This window comes from Panthera onca, chromosome A2 (genome assembly GCF_046562875.1).
Source record: "Panthera onca isolate mPanOnc1 chromosome A2, mPanOnc1 haplotype 2, whole genome shotgun sequence".
Taxonomy (NCBI): Eukaryota; Metazoa; Chordata; class Mammalia; order Carnivora; family Felidae; genus Panthera; species Panthera onca.
In genome coordinates this window covers 153,503,526-153,524,510 of record NC_138340.1, presented here as the reverse complement: position 1 = coordinate 153,524,510, position 20,985 = coordinate 153,503,526, and the positions used below count along the sequence as shown (strand labels likewise).

Sequence of the window (20,985 nt, the reverse complement as noted above, 5' to 3'; positions counted from 1 at the left end):
GTGGGAAGGACAGGGGTGGTGGGTGCTAAGGCACTGATTTCCCCAGTCCCATCCTCTTGGAGAGTTTGGGGAAATGCCTGGAAAGCCACATTTTTTAAAATGTTTATTTTTGAGAGAGAGACAGAGAGAGTGGGTGAGGGAGAAGAGAGAGGGGGACAGAGGATCTGAAGTGGGCTCCGTGCTGACAGCAGGGAGCTTGCTGTGGGGCTTGAACTCACAAACTGCAAGATGGTGCCCTGAGCCGAAGTCGGTACGCTCAACCGACTGAGCCACCCAGGTGCCCTGAAATCCACATTTTATTTTATTTAAAAAAAAATTTTTTTTTTAACGTTTATTTATTTTTGAGACAGAGAGAGACAGAGCATGAACGGGGGAGGGTCAGAGAGAGGGAGACACAGAATCTGAAACAGGCTCCAGGCTCTGAGCTGTCAGCACAGAGCCCGACGCGGGGCTCGAACCCACAGACAGTGAGATCGTGACCTGAGCCGAAGTCGGAGGCTTAGCCGACCGAGCCACCCAGGCGCCCCTGAAATCCACATTTTAAAAAGATCTTCAGGTGATTCTGAGAGCAGGATCATTCTGAGAAACACTGAGCTGATAGGAAAGTCAGCTTTAGTATAGTAGGCTTACCAAAGTTAAATTGGCATAAGGATGTTTAATTTGGAGTGTTTGTATTTGAGCCCTTGAATTGATTGCTTTAAAAGATTATAGTAAAATACACGTAACCTAAAATTACCATTTTAATTAAAGCGTGCGATTCAGTGGCATTAAAGATATTCACTGTGTTAGGCAACCCTCACTTCTATTTCCATTGCTCCCCTCCCCCACCCCTGGTAGCCACTAATCTGCTGTTTCTGTGGGTTTGCTGATTCTAAATACCTCATGCAAGTGGAATCATACAATATGTGTGTGTGTGTGGCGGGGGGGGGGGGGGGGGGGGGGGCTGCTTTCACTTAGCATAATGTTTTCAAGGTTCATCTGTGTTGAATGTATGACTACTTCTATTTGTTATTTATGGCTGAATAATACTGCCTTGTATGGATGTACCATATTTTGTCTGTTCATCAGTTGATGGGTATTTGAGTCGTTTCCACCGATTGGCTGTTGTTAACGGTGCTGCTGTGAGCATTCCTGTACAATTTTTTGGGTTTTTTTTGTTGTTTAAAAAAATTTTTTTTTAATGTTTACTCATCTTTGAGAGGGAGAGACAGAGTGTGAGCAGGTAAGGGGCGCAGAGAGAGGAAGACACAGAATCCGAAGCAAGCTCCAGGCTCTGAGCTGTCAGCACAGAACCGGATGTGGGGCTCAAACCCACAAACTGCGAGATCATGATCTGAGCTGAAGTCGGACGCTTAACCGACTGAGCCACCCAGGTGCCCCCAAGTTTTTGTTTTTTAAACACCTGTCTTCATTTCTCTTGGGTTTACTTTTTTTTTTTAACTTTTTTTTTTTTTTAATGTTTATTTTTGAGAGAGAGAGAGAGGAGAGAGAGAGAGACAGAGGATGAGTGGGGAGGGTGGAGAGAGAGGGAGACCCAGAATCCAAAGCAGGCTCCAGGCTCTGAGCTGTCAGTACAGAGCCCAATGCGGGGCTCGAACTCACAGACTGTGAAATCATGACCTGAGTAGAAGTTGGACATTTAACCGACTGAGCCACTCAAGTGCCCCTACCTTTTTTTTTTATGTTTATTTTTATTTTTGAGACAGACACAGGGCTTGAGCAGGGGGGAGAGAGAGAGAGAGAGAGAGAGAGAGAGACAGACAGACAGACAGACACAGAGAGAGGGAGGAAGAGGGAGATACAGAATCCGAAGCAGCCTCCAGGCTCTGAGCTGTCAGCACAGAACCCGACTCAGGGCTCAAACTCGCAGACCATGAGATCAAGATCGGACGCTTAACCAGCTGAGCCACCCAGGCGCCCCAGTTCTCCTGGGTTTACCCCTAAGTGTGGAATTATTGGGTCATAGGGTAATTCCGTGTTTAACTTGTTGAGGAACTGCAAAACTGTTTCCACAGCGGATGCCGCAGCAGTGTATGAAGATTCCAATTACTCCACATGCTTTCCAACACTTGTTTTTGGTCTCTTTAGAAAAGTATGGCTCTCCTAATGGGTGTGAATTGGTATCTCGTTGTGGTTTCTCTAATGACTGATGACACTGAACATCTTTTCATGTGCTTCTTGGCAATTACATCGCTTTTAAGTTAAAATTTATTCAGATGGGTGTTGTTTCCTTAATGCAGGGTAGTCATTTTGTATGTTGTGATCGAAGCTGCAGACAGACCAGGGTCCTCGTCCTGACTGTCTTGCCAGGCTTGGGACCAGCTGGAGTTCTGGGAGCCTCCCTTCCTGTACCTTCCAGTAGGGCTTTGTGAGAATTGAGGTTTACAGGCAAGGTATCCAGGAACAGAGGGAGCACTCTGGAGCCATTGTGATCACCGTTTTCATGAAGAATGAGGAGCTCTCTGATTATGTCCCTGCTTTTCTTGTGGGTCTAAAAGCATTCCTTAGCGATTGAAGATAGACAACCTGGAGAACACATTTTAGTTGCCCATCTGCTGTGTGAGACCCCAGGTTGCTGGGGGTCGCAGGTCCTTTGGTCCTTTTATTCCTGCCTGAGTTTTCCTGCTGCGGGCCCCACCTCCCATTTGTCCTTGCAGGTGAGGCAGCGAATGCGTTACTGGCCCAGTGCCCAGGAAAGCTCATCACTGGGAAAGTTCCCAACCCTTTCCCGGATCGCCTCTTTGGGCCTCCTCACGGGCCTAAGCATCCTTTGCCAGGTACACTGTCTTTCCGCGGCAGCACCCACAAGCGGTCCGATGCACAGTTGGCCCTAGAAGCTAGTTTCATACCCCTCTGGATATAGTGTCCGACATGTTATTCTTACTGTATCACTTGTTTATTTCCTTAGGTATGTATTTATGTATTATGTTTATTTATTAGAGAGTGCGCATGTGAGCAGGAAAGGACAGAGAGGGAGAGAGAGAATCCCAAGCAGGCTCTGCACTGTCAACTCAGAGCCTGATGTGGGGCTCAATTCCGCGATCCTGGGATCACGACCTGAGCTGAAACCGAGAGTTGGATGCTCAACTGATTGAGCCCAAGTTTGATAAGCCTGTGTTGGGATGCAATGAGCATAGTTTTCAACCTGGGAAGCCATTTTTAATATGTAGAATTCTTGTTTGCCGTGTAATTAGAAAGATTTTTGTGCATAGCTATTCAAGAATAAAAATGATAATCTAGAAATGTTCCTTGAAAACCCTTAGGTGCAGTTTAAGATCTGCCTCCCCACAGAGGCGGTGTGATGCTGTGGAGAGACAAAGGGGTTTAAAAAAAAATTTTTTTTTAACGTTTTATTTATTTTTGAGACAGGGAGAGACAGAGCATGAACAGGGGAGGGTCAGAGAGAGGGAGACACAGAATCTGAAACAGGCTCCAGGCTGTCAGCACAGAGCCCGACGCAGGGTTCGAACTCACGGACCGCGAGATCACGACCAGAGCTGAAGTCAGCCGCTTAACCGACTGAGCCACCCAGGCGCCCCTAGAGCAAGGGGTTTTGACGGCAGAGAGATCACCCAGCGTGGAGGGGTGGTTGTCGCGGACATAATCCTGTAGGCTCAGCTGACCATTGCAACTTTTCTTATTGCAATAGAATACACACAACATAAAGTTTACCATTTTAATAACTTTTAAGTATACAGCTCAGTGGCAACCATTGCAACATTTGAAACATTTCTGTATTCAGGGAGTTCAGCCTCCCTCATCAGCATCCCTGGAGGTCACACCTGATGGCAGGGCACCCCCACTTCCCTCCCCTACCACTTGGGCCAGGCAGGCTTGTTCAGTGAGCTGCAGGCTCCCTGCCCCAGGGGGACATGCAGGGTGGCCTGGGAGGCTTGGCTATTAATAGAGACTTTCTCAGGGTCATTAAATGATTCCGCAGAAGGTTTTAACTAATCTCCAGTGTTGGAGGCGGGGAGGATTCTTGCTTTTGTCCACAGAGGTATTAAACTGTTTATTAACTTCTTGACGTATAGGACAGGGAAGAAAAAGATTAAATTCTTTTTTGCTGTTTTCTAGAAGCTCCTGCTAAGGGGTATGGAAAAAAGTGAAATTGAAGCTGTTTGACCATCATGTTTTAAGGTTATTTTAGTACTTTGTTCATGTCTCCTTTGGGAAGGGACTAAAATAAAAGTACCACTTTGGAGATATTCTGACGTTTTATTTCCTCCTCCATAGTTCTCTTCATTTCCAAGATTTCCTTTATCTTTTATTCACTACCTTTTAGGAACTTTGAACTTCAGAGAGTGACAGACAGACATAAGGCTTTATTCTTTTATGTGCAGAGTTAGTAATTTATCTGTAATCTTTCTAAAGAACAGTACAGAATTCAACATCTTCGCATTGAATTCTTAATCAGGTGACTTAAGAAATGTTCTCAAACGCACACAAATATGTTGTTATGTAATTATGTTACTGTTTCAGACACCAAATAATTATTATTCTTTCTGCGAATATATCTCGGAAGTGTTAGGAATATCTTTTAATTAACAGAGGCTTGAAAACCTTCCAACCTCCCTAATAGATGTAAGCAATAATCATCTTGACTGTTTAATCATTAGGTGAAAAGTTGATGAAGAGTCTTACCATGTATAGAACAGACTGTCACCACCTAAAAGCCCTAATAAATTTTAGTGTCCCTCATTGTGGGACAGCCAGATATCAGGCACGTCCTGATGTGATGCAATGGGAAATATGAAAGACCACCTAGAAAGTATTCTTGCTAAAAATATTGATCCTGAATGTAATGAAGCCTCTCGATGTAATGACGAGTTTATAGAAAATTTGAGGGTTAGAAGAACATGCTAAATGACACCATGAGACTCTAGTCAGCCAAATATGGACTATGGGCTGGCTACAGGGACAAATGACCTTTTTCTTTAATAAGTAAATCGTGAGAACTTAAAAAAAAAAAATAAAAAAGGAGGAGGAAACTAGTATAGAGTAAAAGAGACTTAGGAGACATATCACCCAAAGCAGGGTGTGTACCTGGTTTGGATCTTGATTTGAAAAAGGCAGTTGTACAAAAGTATTTTGAGGCCATCAAGGAAAACTAAGTGTGGAATGGGTAATTAGATGATATTAGGAATTATTTTTAATTTTGTTGGCTGTGATAATGATTATGGTTATGGTTTTTTAAAGTCCTTATCAGAGATACCAAAGTATTTATTGGTGAAATGAGTTGTATCTGGGATTTGCTTTACTGTCACTAAAAAAAGAGTGAGCATGGCCAAAACTTAGCGTTGAAGCCTGGTAATGGGTTCTAGTCTTGCAGTTTTTTTTGGGTATTTCTGAAAATTTCATCATAAAGAGTTCAAAATGCTGAAATTGGTTTGCTGCTGGCATTTAGACACTTCAAATAGCAAAAACAAATATAGAACGCTGCATACTGGTAAAGCCTCAATTTTGGAAAATTGCCTTTTGGCTTATCTACATATTTGGTCTGGTTAGTTTCTCGGCAAATTAGTATTTACATTAACTTCATGTTATTCCTCATCCTGGAGTCCCACGGAGCCCTCAAATAGACTAAGAGAAGTCGTAATTATAGATACTTAGAGAGTTAATGCTATGGATAATTGCTAATCAGTAAGCTCTTCATACCAATAAGCAGGCAGAAGAGGGGGTTTGGGAAAGATTGTCAGTGACTAGAAATAAATTAAGTAAGGATGAGAATAATTTGTGTGCTTGACTGAATTGCATTGTAGAAAAGTGTATGTAAATAGCGCTCTATTTGGTGTGATTGCTAACGGTGGCCCCTTCTGATTGCTGCCCCTTACATGAACCAGAGTATGGGAGTTGAACTTCGTTTCTCTCTCTCTTCCTTGACGGGGGTCATTTGACCCCCATGATCATCTTTCCGCCAATAATCACCAAATCTTTATCCTCAGCCCAGATTGCTCTTTGGAGCACTAGAATCACATCGCTGCCCACCTGGGGTTGGCTTTGTGCCTTCTGCGCCAGCCTCGCCCGGAGCCGGGCTCCCCTTGTGCTGTGCGCACCAGCTCTCCTGTGCTCAGCTGTGCACACCGGGCTCTCCTCTGTGCTGTGCACACCGGCTATTTTCACATTTGTCTTTCAGTCTTTCCTGCTTCAGGCTTTTGCATGCACCATGCGCTCTGCCTGGAGTGATTTCATCTCCTATGCTTTTTCTCCTGGCTCCTTGTCTTCTAGGCGTTGGCTCAGACACAGCCTCCTCGGAGTCAACTTTCCTGACCTTCGTCCATCATTCTGGGTCACCAGCACTTTGCTTGTTCCTTAGCGGCCTCCTTAGACCTTTCTTTCTTGCTAGGGTGCTAAGCCAGGAAGGTTGAGGACACGGACTCTTACCTTAAGTGGTGGTGATGAGGACGAAGGGATCTGAGAGTTAACCGGAAGACCGGGACTGACGGTGGGTGTTCACTGGCCCCGACGGGGGATCAGGGTTTTCTTAGGGGCCAGTGTGGTACTCAGATGGAGTTGTCTGTAGTGGGCAGTGGAATCTGTGACTCAGAAATCACCTCGGACTTCTTCTCCTCCCTTCCCTCATGCATCCCGCCAGCTGCCAAGTTTTATCATGTTTTACCTTTGTGCGGTCTCTCTGAGTTGTAACTTCTTTCCATTCCTGTGTGATCATGCTCTGCTTACTGTCACCCCGTTGGCTGTGTCCCTGAGCTGTGTACCTGATGGATCACTGGTTTCTGCTTTTTTCCACTCTGCAGTGTGATTTTTCTGCGGTGTAACTGAGAAAAAGGCCACTTTGCTCAAAATACCCACTGGATCCCCATTGTCCACACGGACTTTCTCACATTCCTCAGCCAACTTTTCTAGCATTCTCTCCAACCAGTTGGAGCCACTACTGTTTGTTACGCAAACACATCCCACGTTGTCCAGACATGGAGCCTTTGTCTATGTGGCTGCTTCCCGCCGGAATGGCTCCCCTCTGTCTTTTAAACCTCTTGCTCCCCTTATGATATAAAAGCTTAATTTAGAGCTGAATTAAGGAATTGAGCCTGTAGCATAAGAGCATAAGCTCTTTACTGTTCGTTGGAATTGGACCCACCCAGTGAGGCGGGGATGTCTCCTGGTCACTTAGTTGTGGGCTTGTGCATTTGTGTGGAAACTAATGTCTGCCGGCCCCTGTGTTTGGGAGGGAAAGTGCCTCCTCATGCTGAGTCATGGATGTCGTGTGCCACTCCAGGCCTGAGTGTAACCAGAGACGGGAGATTATCTTGAGGCTGACGGTGTCCTTTTCCCTGTTGTTATGGGACTGTGTTTTGAATTAAATTATTTTAGAAACAGATGGCTGACTGAGAATTTTTCGCCTTTGTTCTCAGTGAGCCGAGAGAGTTTGGTTCGGTTTGTTTTTGTTACTTCAAGTGCTGACAGTCTTGCTTTTGCAGGTTGGTAAAAGAGGACTGCGTTTCATTTCGGAAAGAATAAGACAAAGCAACACGACATCTTCCGATAAATACTCTGTCCCATGCTTTGAATCAAGCTGACGTTTCAATACCCTTGTCTGCTCAGATGAGAAAATCATGCCAAGAATTAGGGAGTCCCTAAATCCCAACCTGAAGCCTATAGAGTGGCCCCCCCTTATTCACGAGGTATGCGTTCCAAGACCCATTTCTGTGGATGCCTGCAATGGTGGATAGTACCAAACCCTATATATGCTGTGTTTATTCTTATCAGACATACCTTTGGTAAAGCTTAATTTATAAACGAGCACAGTAAGAGATTGACAACAAGGACTAATAACAAAATAGAACAATTTTAACAATATGCTCTAATAGAAGGTGAATCTGCTCTGTCTCTCAAAATATCTTACTATACTGTATTCACTCTGCTTGTGTTGGTATGTGATGACAAAATGCCTACGTGACAAGGTGAAGTGAAGTGAATGGTGTCACGTTAGGCCGCTGTTGACCTTCTGACCATATGTCAGGAGAATCATGTGCCTCTGGACTGTAGCTAATGGAAGTTGTGGAGGCAAACTACGGATAAGGGATGGGGCACTAGAACTACTGATGTTTTAGCTGTAATAGTATGAAACTTTTTTTTAATGTTTATTTTTGAGACACAGAGTGGGGGAGGGGCAGAGAGAGAGGGAGGCACAGAATCCGAAGCAGGCTCCAGGCTCTGAGCTGTGAGCAGAGCCCGATGTGGGGCTTGAACCCTTGGACCATGAGATCATGACCTGAGCTGAAGTGGGCTGCTTACCCGACTGAGTTACCCAGCCTCCCCAATAGTATGAATTTTTAAAAAAGCTTTGTGGTACCTTTATTTAGTCTTGCGTGCAGTTGTTGTTTTCTGAAGGTACTCACTAGCTCTCTTTGTGTTTTAGTGAAGTCTTAATTGTTATCTGTGTCCCCATCTCCTAGAGGAGGAAATGGAAGATATGACTAATTATAGGGGATTTCTCCAGGGAAGTGAGCAAGTTTGAGATAGGATGGGACCCGCTTCTGTTCTCTGTGGAATGTTCTGGAGCTTTTGGCCCTATTGTCTCCTTCTCTGATGGGGATCATATTATACCAGTGTTGAAGGGCCGTGCTTTTTATTGGCTAAAACCAAACCCCCCCCTCCCACCCCCGGCCACTGACGTAGTGGCCATTTATCATTTTGGGAAGCTGCCTTTTCCCTTTTCAGGAAGTCTTTCATTGTGTGCGAGGGTCAGAGGACTGTAGGGTTGATGGGCAATGTGGCGTGTGATTTAGGCATGGACGGTGGGACCCTCCCAGCTAGACTTTGAATTTTGCAGAAGTTTTGCCACGAAGTAGAAGAGTTGGGCGGGGGAGGGTGGTGGCCGTCCATTGGCAGCTGTGCCCGCAGAGTTCCAGCGTGTGTCGTCAGCGGACGCTGTCTGTGGCAGGCTTCTCTGCTGCCCGGTCGCACTTGGCTTTTGTGTCTCTTCTGAAATCGAGCCCCTTGTCCATTCTGTGGGCCCTCTGGTATTCTTCCATTGATTTCCCCTCCTGCTTATGTGGCCAGAATTGTTTCCGTTGCAAACAACAGAAAACCCCGACGGAGAAAACCTATAGCGTGAGCACAGGGTCATATTTCAGGCCTGCACATAGAGAGTCAACACTTGAATGCTCGTTTTTCAGGTAGTGATTTTCAGGAACTCTATATCTTATTAGCTGAAGAAGGAACTGAGACCCAGGAATGTGAACTGAGTTACTCAAAGTCGGCAGTTAATTGGAGCACCTGGGTGGTTCAGTTGGCTGAGCGTCCGACTTTGGCTCAGGTCATGATCTCACGGTTCATGAGTTCGAGCCCTGTGTTAGGCTCGCTGCTGTTGGCACAAAGCCCACTTGAGATCCTCTGTCCCCTTCTCTCTGCCACTCCCCCACTTGTGCTCTCTCAAAAATAAATACCAAAAAAAAAAAAAAAAAGTTGGCAATTAACTGTGGTAGACAAGGGTAGGGCCAAAAGCCTGTAGGCTCCTGTTTCCGGTAATCCCTACTCCATCCTAGTGCCTCTTGTTAGAGTTGGGAATGAAAGGTGTTGTCTTAGTCACTTGGACCGTTAAAACGAAATGTCACAGACTTCAGGGCATAAACAACAGACCTTTTTTTTCTTATGGTTCTGGAGGCCGCAAGTCCAAGATCGAGGTGCCAGCAGGGGTGGTCTCTGGTGAGGCTTCTATCTGCTTCCAGATGGTGCCTTCCTGCTGTGTTCTTACGTGGCCGTTTCTCTGTGCCAGTGCTCCAGGAGAGTGAGCTCTGGTGTCTCCCCCTCTTCTTACGAGGAGGCCCTGTTGGATCAGGGCCCGACTTGTATGACCTCATTTAACCATGTCTCCCTCTGGAAAGGCCCTGTCTCCAAATACAGCCTCACTGGAGGGTTAGACCTTCAACATACGTATTTTTATGGTGGGGTGGGTGATGTAATTTAGTCCACAACAGATGTGCGCTATGGGAATATAGGCATTTTAATGTTGCCTGTGACTTAATAAAAGTTGAACAACAAAAGATGTCACAGGAAGATTTCTAAAAGAAATTTTACATAGTCTGAGATCATCAAACACTGGGGCTATGCCGTTGGGTACTGCCATTCACTCTGAGGTTGATACTTTTCTTTGCAGAGTGCTCATCAGCCATTGTTCTTTGGGTAAGGCCCCACATCCAAATGTAGGCTGAAAGGCTGATTTGGGAACAGCATGGGACACGGAGAACCTCCTTTCTGTTTTAGACTGTGGCTCCTTGGTAGAACCTGGCCATGTTGTTTATGTCTGTAGGCAGCCCTGCTCCCCGCTCCGTGTCGACTTCACACATTCTCCAGTGTGCTCTGCCCCGTCCTTCCTCTGACCAGAATTCCCTCCTGTTCTCACCAGCATGTGTGCACAGAGGCCCTGTCTCTGCACTCCCCTTCTCAGTCTGTCCTCCAATTGAGGATCAAAGGCCAGTTCCCCTCTGGTTGCCATTTCTTCTTCCTCCTCTCCCACCTGGGTTCCTCACTTATCCACTGCATCTTCCATCTCTTCCTCTCTTCTGGATTGTTCCATTGGTATTGCTCTAGCCCAGTACCTTTCAAAGAAAAGTCCCTGTACTTGCAGTAGAATTACCCATGGCGTTGGTTCAAAACGTTGATTCTGAAATAAGAGCAGCAGCAAACACAAGCACACCCCAATTCCTAAGCCCCCGCCCCATCTACTGAATGACAACCTGAATTTAGCTTTTATTTTCACACAATCCTAGACATATAACAAAGTTAAAAAATTAATACACAGAGTTCCCATAGACCTTTAATTAGCTTTCCCTAATGTTAGAATCTTAGATCATCTTAGAGTTATCAAAGTGAAGAAATTAACCCTGGTACAATTCTGTTAACTCGACTACAGACTTTACAGGATTTCACCAGTTTTCTCCCTTCTGTTTTGGAATCCAATCCAGAATCCCAAATTGCATTTGGTTGTCACATCTCCTTAGTCTTCTCTAGTCTATGACTGTTCCTCAGTCTTTCCTTGTCTTTTACGACTTTGAGGTCTTTGAAGAGTCAGGTCTTTAATAGAATGCCTTTGGGTTTGTCTGATGCTTTCTCTTGATTGGGTGACATTTTACATTTTTAGAAGCCTGCATCTTTATTGAGCTCCTCGGTGATTCTTACCTATTATCTGAGAACCAGACACCTTTCCCTGGACCCTTCTGGTTGTCGTCCTGTTCCTCTCCTGCCCTGTACAGCTAAACCTCCCCCAAAAGTTGCTGCACATATTCCCCATTACATCACCTGTCAGTCACTTTTCAACCCACGGCAACCTGACTTCTGCCACCACAAGGCTAAAGAGACCTATTGTCACATCTAGGAGGTGCTTCCCAGCTTTCCTTTTCTTGACCTCTCTGGGTCATCCAGACCCCTTCCTGACTCCTAAACTCTTTTTCTGTTTGCTTGTCATCTCACATTCCTGGTTCTCCCTGCTTCTCAGATTTCTCCTTCTTACTTTTGCAGGTTTATCTCCAGGCTCACATATCTGTTTGCAAACTTGATATCTCCATGTGGATTTCTCTAAAAAAAAAAAAAAAAAAAAAAAAAAATCTCAGGCTAGTGCTCTCACACTTTCACGGGCACATGAATCACTTGGAATCTTGTTGAAAGCAGTTTGTGACCTAGTAGTGTCTTGATGGGCCAGAGAGGTTGTATTTCTGAAACACCCCGGCTGATGCTGATGGTCTTCTGGCCCCACTGAGTAGCAGAGTTCTGAAAAGACGACTCTGATGTGAGCCACTGTCTTCTCAAGCTTCAACTGCTGTGACCATATAACCAGTCTCTCCACATCTCCTCTTGCCTCCTTTTAACCTGTTCTTCATACTACAGCAGGAGGGATTTTTAACCACCATTCTGATCATGTCATGCGTCTGAATGCCTTCAATGCTCCCATTGAAATGCAGTCCTCCCATTGTGTTTACTAAATTGTTATCTGCAACATCATGGCTTCCAAGCCTTGAGTGTTCTGATCCCCTGACTCCCTTTAACCTTGTCTTTGGGCACTTTTTCCTTCCTTCCTTCCTTCCTTCCTTCCTTCCTTCCTTCGCTCCCTCGCTCCCTCCCTCCCTCCCTCCCTCCCTCCCTCCCTCCCTCCCTCTCAGACATACTGGTCTTCTCTGTGTTCTTCAGTGGGCTGCATTACCAGTTCTGTCCCCACCCGCCCCACCCCACTGGACCTTGTACAGATCCCACATCCTCTGCCCAGATGGTACTGTGCAATGAGCTGGCCTGCAAACTCTTGTCTTCCATCCAAGATGAGATAAGGAACTCAGACCAGAGCATAAATTGACCACTTGCAGAGCATGCTTTCTGGTTCAGCTGACATATTTTTGTAGCACGACCTACTCTCTGAAGAATCAATGCATTGAGTTGTATCCTGGCTCAGGCACCTTATTTCATCACAGGCCAGTAACGCAAAGTGCAACTGCTTTGAGTGGCATCGGTCTGGGATACTCTTGTCCATGCTCACATTATGTACATGTACACACACACACACACACACACACACACACACACTTGCATGCACACACTTTACACCTCCAGGCACACGTGGCTTTAAGTGAGAAAGGCAAAACTTTAAAACCTTTGTATGACAATATAAGACTATTGTTATGGCTTTTGATGTAGGGAACGATTTCTAAAACCTGCTGTCTTAAGACCAATGCACGTCTCAAACAGTAACAGAAAAGATTGGTAAATTTGACCATATTAAAATTGAGAACTTCTGTTCATCAAAAGGCCACATAAAGAGAATCAGTCAACAAGCCACAAACTGGGAGAAGTTATAACTGACATAGTATTATGTATTCGGAATGTATTAAAAATGCCTGAGAAGGGGGGCACCTGGGTGGCTCTGTTGGTTAAGCATCTGACTTCGGCTCAGGTCATGATCTCATCGTTCGTGGGTTCAAGACCTGCTCCAGGCTTTGGATTCTGTGTCTCCCTCTCTCTCTGCCCCTCCCCTGCTTGTGCTCTGTCTCTGTCTTTCGAAAATAAATACAACGTTAAAAAAAAAAAAAAAAAAAGGAAAAGACAGGCAACCCAATAGCAAAATGGGCAGTAGAATTGAAAAGACACTAGAAGAGGCAACACCAATGTCTGTTGTAATCAGGGAAATGCAAATTAAAACCTTAAAACCTTTCACATCAGCCAGATTAGTAAAAACATGAATGGCCAGGAATGTTTAAGTATGAGTAAGAATTTGCAGGATCAAGAGTGGGATTATAAATTGATTCAACTGCTTTGAAAGATTATTTGGCATCATTTAGTAAAGTTTCAGATGAACATCTCCTCTGACCCAGTAGTTCTATTCTCGTGCGTGCGTATGTACACAACACATCAACACCCATACACATACACATGCGTGTGCACATGCATATACATTCTCAAAAGGCAAGTGCACACGTACAAGCATACCTATTCACACACATACGTGTACACACACGTACTCACATGAACATCTATACTTTAGGTATACATTTGTGTACCAAACGATGGGTAAGAAAATTCATATCAGAATTGTTTGTAGGGGCGCCTGGGTGGCTCAGTTGGTTGAGCATCTGACTCTTGATTTTTGGCTCAGGTCATGATCTCAAGTTTTATGAGTTCAAGCTCCACACTGAGGTCTGCGCTGACAGCATGGAGCCTGCTTGGGATTCATTCTCTCTCTCTCTCTCTCTCTCTCTCTCTTTCTCTTTCTCTCTCTCTCTCTCAGCCTCCCCCGTGTATACACACACACACACTCTCTCTCTCTCAAATAAACTTAAAAAAAAGTTTGTAATAACAAAATTGACAGTGGTCCAGCTGTACATCAACAATACGTGGTTAAATTTTAGTATGTCCGTACAATGGAATTCATGTTGAAGTGAGAATAATAACTACATGCGAAAAAAGTACACTTGGATGAATTAAAAAAATATGCAGTGAAAAATAAGTTGTAGCAGAATACATGCAATATAACACCATTTTGATAAAGTTTGAAAACGCTCAAAGCTGGAGAATATATTCTATTTACGGATACACACATGTGAAAAGACTAGAAAGAAAAGCAAGGCTGTGAGAAAGGCAGAGTTCAAGAGTGACTCAGTGGAAGGGAAGGGGTTGGGAGGGATCCCCAGGGGATGCCAGAGGGAAAGGGTAATCTTTTTTCTTAAACTAGGTGATGGGATCTCAAGTCTTCTTTGTACTATTACCTGTATACCTGGCAAATATGTTTTTATAAGTAGTATTTCTTATCTACCTGATAATTTGATGAAAAACAAAACAAAACAGGACCAGTTGGAGGAGAGAGTAATCTGGCAGAAGGTATTCGTGTACAGTTGGGTTCTGAGAAAGAAAGTGAAGAAAGATCCTGTTTTCTAAACTACGGAGAAGAGTGGGAAGGGGGAAGGATGATTTTAATAATGGCACTAAAATCATCATTAGGACAACCTGGGGACTACACGAAGAATAAAAGTTGCTAACTATTGACCAAATTGGGTAGTGGTTAGATGATCTGCTTTTCTTGTTAAACTCTTGGAAACTCCAGGGGGCTCTCGTTTGGTAGTAGGCTGAATGTCTACACAGAGTTGAGATGACTCCTCATGTTTTGAAAACTCCACAGTTTCACACAGAAGCAGAAGTTATCGATCTCAAGTGTTTGGATTAAAGCTCTTCAGAGATTTTTGTCACTGGGTTTCCCAGGCTAGCCCTCAGAGGGTGTTTTGTTTTCGTAACACCCTTGCCTGTACCTGAGAGCTGTCCCCAGGTGGACGGTGGCTCCTCACAGCTCCAAAGGCAGGCCTCTGCATGGGTTTCAGCAGCACAGAATTTAGCCTGTGCTTTCGGCTCCTTTCCAGTATAATAGAAGTTAGCGTGTTTTCCAGTGTCATTTCCTCACTAGTAATTGTAATTAAACGGACTGATTTTACTGAATGTGCTGTGGCAGTTGAGGAGTATTCAGTCACTGAGAATTTATGAACCTGCCTTTCTAGGCTGCCGTACGGCCCGGGTGCTATTTTAAGCAAGTCAGCTTAAACTCTGAGCCTCCTTTGCAACATGATCGGATTGGCTCAGGTCTTAACGATCCATTCAGGTTAGAAAGTCCATGACTTCATGATCGACTATCATATTTGGGAGATGATTTCCAGATAGAACAATGTGATTAAAAAGAAAAAACAAAAAACCCACCAAATTATCTTGCTTGTGTAAGACCATCAAGTTCCTAGAGATGGGCATCTCCCTCATGGATTTCTACAAAAGTTTAAGAGCTTCATAAATATGTTTTTTCAAAAGATTTTGTGTTTTCAAAGAGCAGTTTTAGGTTCACTGAACAGGAAAATTGAGCAGAAGGTGTAATTTCCCATATGTCCCCTGTCCCCACACATGCATAGCCTCCCCCGTTATCAGCGTCCCCACCGAATGACACTTTTGTTACAATTCATGAACCTACATTGACAAATCATTTGTCACAGTCCAGAGTTTACCTTAGGGTTCGCTCTTGCTGTTGTGCATTCTGTGGGTTTGCCTTGTGAATTAAAGGAAAATTTTTTAATGCTTATTTTTGAGAGAGAGAGCAGGAGAGGGGCAGAGATAGAGGGAGACACAGAATCCGAAGCAGGCTGCAGGCTCCGATCCGTCAGCACAGAGCCTGATGTGGGGCTCGAACCCATGAACTAGGAGATCATGACTTGAGCCGAAGTGAGAGACTTACCTGACTGAACCATCCAGGCGCCCCTGCCTTGTGAATTTTTAAGCACCATGACTCAGCACTGGCACTAGGGCAGTCCCTACTCTTGTTACCTACAGCACGGTGAGATCCCAGCCCAGGTTGAGTGAGGCACAAGGTAGGCACCTAGTAGGTATGTGTTGTGTGGTCTCCGTGGCAGAAGGTGTCTCGACACCGGCTGTTCAGTGTGGTTGCAGACCTGGCACCACCTGAGAGCCACACGGAAGCTCAGCGCCCGCCCCAGCCCGCATCTTAACGCTGGACGGTGCCCGCATCTTAACAAGACCCCCACGTCATTTGGGTGCGTGACGAGTGAGGAGCACTGGTGTCTCCCCAGCCCCTTCCTTTCTCTCTGTCATCACAGAGACAGCCTTGCACTCTGGTGAACTAACGCTTTAGAGCTTGAAAATTGATCTCCGGGGCTTGAAATTCGAGTCTGTGAAGCCTTTTCTGCTGGGAGAGCCTCGCTTGGGTTTTCTAACCTCTTCCTGAATTAACCATAGAAGTAATTCCCGTGGCATTTCAGCTGCTGTCTCTTTCAGAGCCGGCTTCTCCTCTCCTGGGGCTTGGCCAAAAAGAAGAGAGCTTGGCACACGTCACATTTCTTAGAAGTGTTTGTTCCTCTTTTTTACTATCTGGTGAATTTTTCATCTTTTTGACCGCTTTGCTTTCCCTCTTCTGTGTCCTTTGTAAGTAGAACTAGTTGATGGAATTCTAATTTACATCGGATACTTGGGCTCATAAATTAGCCACAAAATGTTGTTTTTCTTCACTTTTTTTTTTTTTTAAAGTTTTTTATTTTGAGAAAGAGGGAGAGAGCACACATACAAGCAGGGGAGGGACAGAAAGAGAAAGGGAGAGAAGGAGAGAATCTCAAGCGGGCTCTGTGCTGAAAGCAAAGATCCTGACTCAGGGCTCTGTCTCGTGAACTGTGAGATCATGACCTGAACTGAAATCAAGAGTCAGGTGCTCAACTCACCGAGACACGCAGGCACCCCTTTTTGTTACTGTTTTATCCTCGCTAGTGTATTTTCAAACATGTTTCTGATTCATTTTAAAAGGGATCTTGCTGTCTATTCAGATCTTATATTTCAAAATAAATCATAGCAGAGTTTTAAAGCACATAAAATGGTCTGTCCTTAGAAAAACCTTAATATCTATGTGCTTCGTAGTTGGATAGAATGTTGATTTTATTCCTTCTTAGATTTATAACCATTTAACCTTTATTGTGGAAAAGTAACAGCCTCTACTTACTTCAACAGAGTTGTGGGAAGTACCAGGATTACTTTTACCCATGCTTGGAATGGGATAGGTAAATAGTAAAAGTGCATAGACAAGAAATCCTAGAGCCAGGTTGTAAGGAAGACAACAAATGCCTAACAGTATTGAAATCTCTAATATTATTTTTTATTGTATGATTTATTATTTTTTATTGTTTATTTATTAAAATTTTTTTTAACATTTATTTTTTGAGAGAGAGCACGAGTGGGGAAGGAGCAGAGAGAGAGGGAGACACAGAATCTGAAGCTCTGAGCCATAAGCACAGAGCCCGACTCGGGGCTTGAATCCATGAACCGTGAGATCATGACCTGAGCTGAAGTCGGACGCTCAACCAGCTGAGCCACCCAGGAGCCCCTAATAAACGATAGTCTCATGTTTTATTTTATTTTATTTTATTTTATTTTATTTTAATTTAATTTTAATTTTTTTAAATATGAAATTTATTGTCAAACTGGTTTCCATACAACACCCAGTGCTCATCCCAAAAGGTGCCCTCCTCAATACCTATCACCCACCCTCCTCTCCCTCTCACCCTCCATCAACCCTCAGCTTGTTCTCAGTTTTTAAGAGTCTCTTATGCTTTGGCTCTCTCCCTCTCTAACCTCTTTTTTTTGTTTTTTTCTTCCCCTCCCCCATGGACTTCTGTTAAATTTCTCAGGATCCACCTAAGAGTGAAAACATATGGTATCTGTCTTTCTCTGTATGACTTATTTCGTTTAGCATAACACTCTCCAGTTCCATCCACATTGCTACAAAGGGCCGTATTTCATTCTTTCTCATTGCCACGTAGTGCTCCATTGTGTATATAAACCACAATTTCTTTATCCATTTGTCAGTTGATGGACATTTAGGCTCTTTCCATAATTTGGCTATTGTTGAGAGTGCTGAATAGTCACATTTTTAAAAGTCACATTACATAGAAAGGAGTGTGACCCTTTAAGCAGCTTATATCTGGTGTAAGTTTGTGACATTCACATGCTGGTGGAGCCAGCTAGAAATATTTTATCTAAATAAATAGATGACTAAATATCATTTACTAATTTTAGTGAATACGCACAAAATCTGTTCACAGAATTTTGTCTTAGTCTTGATTTCCATTTCTTCCGATGTGTCACAGATATCTCTGAATGCCCTCTCTCAGCTTCTGTGTGATTGTAATAAACTATTTTAATTCTGTAGTACATGTTTTTTAACCTCACAAATTACATAGTAGTAGTGTTGTCCATTTATACCACCAGTATTTGTTTAGATTTAGCCATATCTTTATCATTTATTTATCCTCTGTTCTTTCTTCTCAGATCTTCCGTCTGGGATAATTACCTTTCCCCTGGAAGTATATCCTTGTTTAGGGAGGTTCCTCTACTGAAGGTCTTCTGTTGGTATTACCACTTTTGGTTTACCTGAAAATGTCCCTAATTTAACAAATAGAAAGTAGTAGTTATTCAAATCTAAGATGTTGGATATTTTCTCTTTGCACTTTCAAGATTTTCCTCATTATCACTTGGCTCCTAGTTCTCTGAAGGGGTTACCTGATGGTGTAATTGCCAGTATTTTTCTCTGGTTCATTTACAGTTTCTCTCTGTCTTTGGTGTTCTGTGGTGTCATCATGTGTGTAGGTGTGAATTTTTACAAAATTCAGCTGACTTGGAATTTCTTGGTTTTCTTGAATTGAAGGATTCATGTCTCTTGCTAATTTTGGACAGTTTTTAGCACTGTTTTTTCAAATACTGTCTCGACCCATCTCCCTCTATTATTTCTTTTAAAAACTTGGATCAAATGTATGTTGGACTGTGTCATTCTATCTTCCATACTTCTTAACTTCTCTTTTTTATATTTCTCACCTTTCTGTTTCTCTGTACTCCCTTGTGCATAGTTTTCAGATCTATCTTCCAGTTCACTAAATCTCTCTTTAGCTATATCTAAATTGCTATGTAAAAAAAAAAAAAAAATTAATGTTTATTTACTTTGGAGAGAGAGAGTGTGAGTGGGGAGTGGAAGAGAGAGAGAGTGAAAGAGAGGGAGGGAGGGAGGGAGAGAGAGAGAGAGCGAGAGAGAGCGAGCCCAAAGCAGGCTCTGTGCTGACAGCACAATGCGGGGCTCAGAATCACAAACTGTGAGATTGTGACCTGAGCCAAAGTCAGATACTCAACCAACTAGGCCACCCAGGGGCCCCTCTAAATTGCTATTTTGTATATTGCATATTAAGTTTCAAAATTTTAACTATTAAAATTTTTAAATTTGTTTAATCTCTATACCCAGCGTGGGGCTTGAACTCTCGACCCTGAGATCAGGAGTTGCATGCTCCTCTGACTCAGTCAGCCGGTGTCTCTTTGTTTTTTCATTTCTAAGTATTCTTTTAATTATTTTTCAAATCTTTCTGGCCATTTTTACAGTCTCTTGCTCCTTACTCATGTTTTCAGTCTCCTCTTTACTATTTTAAGTGGATTAAACATACTTTAAAAAACGTATCCCACATTCCAGTATCTAAAGTCTTTACAGCTCCAACACTATTTCTGTGGGCTTCTCTTGACCTTTTTTCATAGTACCTTATTTCTATACATGTTTTGTAATTTTAAATGTAGCACTCATATTTATTGGAACTCTAGCTGCACGAATACTTTGATGCCTGCTCTGTGAGTGTTCCTCTAGAGATGATTTATGTTAACCTCTGATAGGCGTTGGAGAGTCATGATTCTAAACATACAATTTTTAGGACCACGCAAGTAATAAAGATTCCAAAGTTGGGAGGACATTTTATAAAATATCTACATAAAGTCAAGGTTGAGACATATTTTTTCTTACTGTTCTCGGAGAGGTGGCTGTTTTTCTTCCTAATTCACTCTTGCCCGGAGAGTATGGTCCTTCTCAGGTCTCACCTTTTTGGAGATGGTCTTCGTTTGTGTTTTTTACCTGTTCAGACCCAACACTCGTCCCTTATTCCCCCGTGTTCTAAGTGTCCCTCTATCTGAGGCTCTCTGGTCCAGTGTCCCTCTCTCCAGTGATTGCAGTGCTTGATGACTACTCCAGCTCCTCCTTTGTTCCTGTGTATGGCACACGTCCCTTACCGCCTTGCAGGCTCATCTAGTCACGTAAAAAGATGTTTTCGGACATTTAGTAAGCATAATTCAGCGTTATGATGTGAGAAGACATCGAGATCTCCAGTCTGCCCTAGTGCCAGGAATAGAACAGAAACAATTTACTTCAAGAAATAAAATAAAAAGGTCAAGTGCAAGATTGTCTCTAAACGATTCACACACTCACGTTCTGATAGACTGTTTGGACAAGCAAGAGGAGGGTCTTGTTATGGGTCATGATAGCTGCTCAGTCCTCAGCCTGTGCTTCAGTGGACATACCATGTGCTCTTGGCCTTCATTAGGGGCCTGGGCCAGTACGTATCCTGCCTCTCTGTATCCAAATTATAGGTGGAGACACCTCAGCTACGTCCATGATCAAGACAGCTGTCACAAGGGTAAAGAATACGAAAGTTTTGAGAGGAAGATAGGATGTTGTGGGCACATAACAGAACTTGGTTCTCAGACACCCTTCCTTCCTTCCTGCCTGCCTGCCTGCCTGCCTGCCTGCATTCATTCATTTAGCACACATGTATTGAGCTCTGACTATATGTCAGTCACTGTACTAGGCACTGGGAAGGCAGATCAACTGTCCTTGTCTTCAGGAAGCTCGCAGTGTAATGAGCAGACCGTTCATTTCAGTGAGGCCTGCTAAGGGATACGACAGGTAGGAAGCCTTGGGAGAGGCACTCACTCCACTTTAGAGCATTGAAGGAGGAGGCGGTATCTGTGTTGCATCTGCAGGGCCAGTAGGAATAATCCCGGTGGAGAGCCGGGGAAGGGTATCCCAGGCAGAGGGACAAGAATGTGCAGAATCCCTAAGCCAGAGGGAGTTTGGATGGGCCAGAGCGTAGTCAGGAAGGTGTGAGAGTGGAACAGGGAATGATGGGAGCCGAGCCTGGAGGGAGTCTG

The 20,985-nt window shown here is 43.8% G+C and overlaps 1 protein-coding gene across 1 annotated transcript in view; it reads left to right on the top strand.

The window, feature by feature from the left end:
- KIAA1549 (KIAA1549 ortholog) overlaps positions 1-20,985 on the top strand; it is a 161,607-nt gene that overhangs the window by 46,882 nt on the left and 93,740 nt on the right. The window lies entirely within an intron of this gene.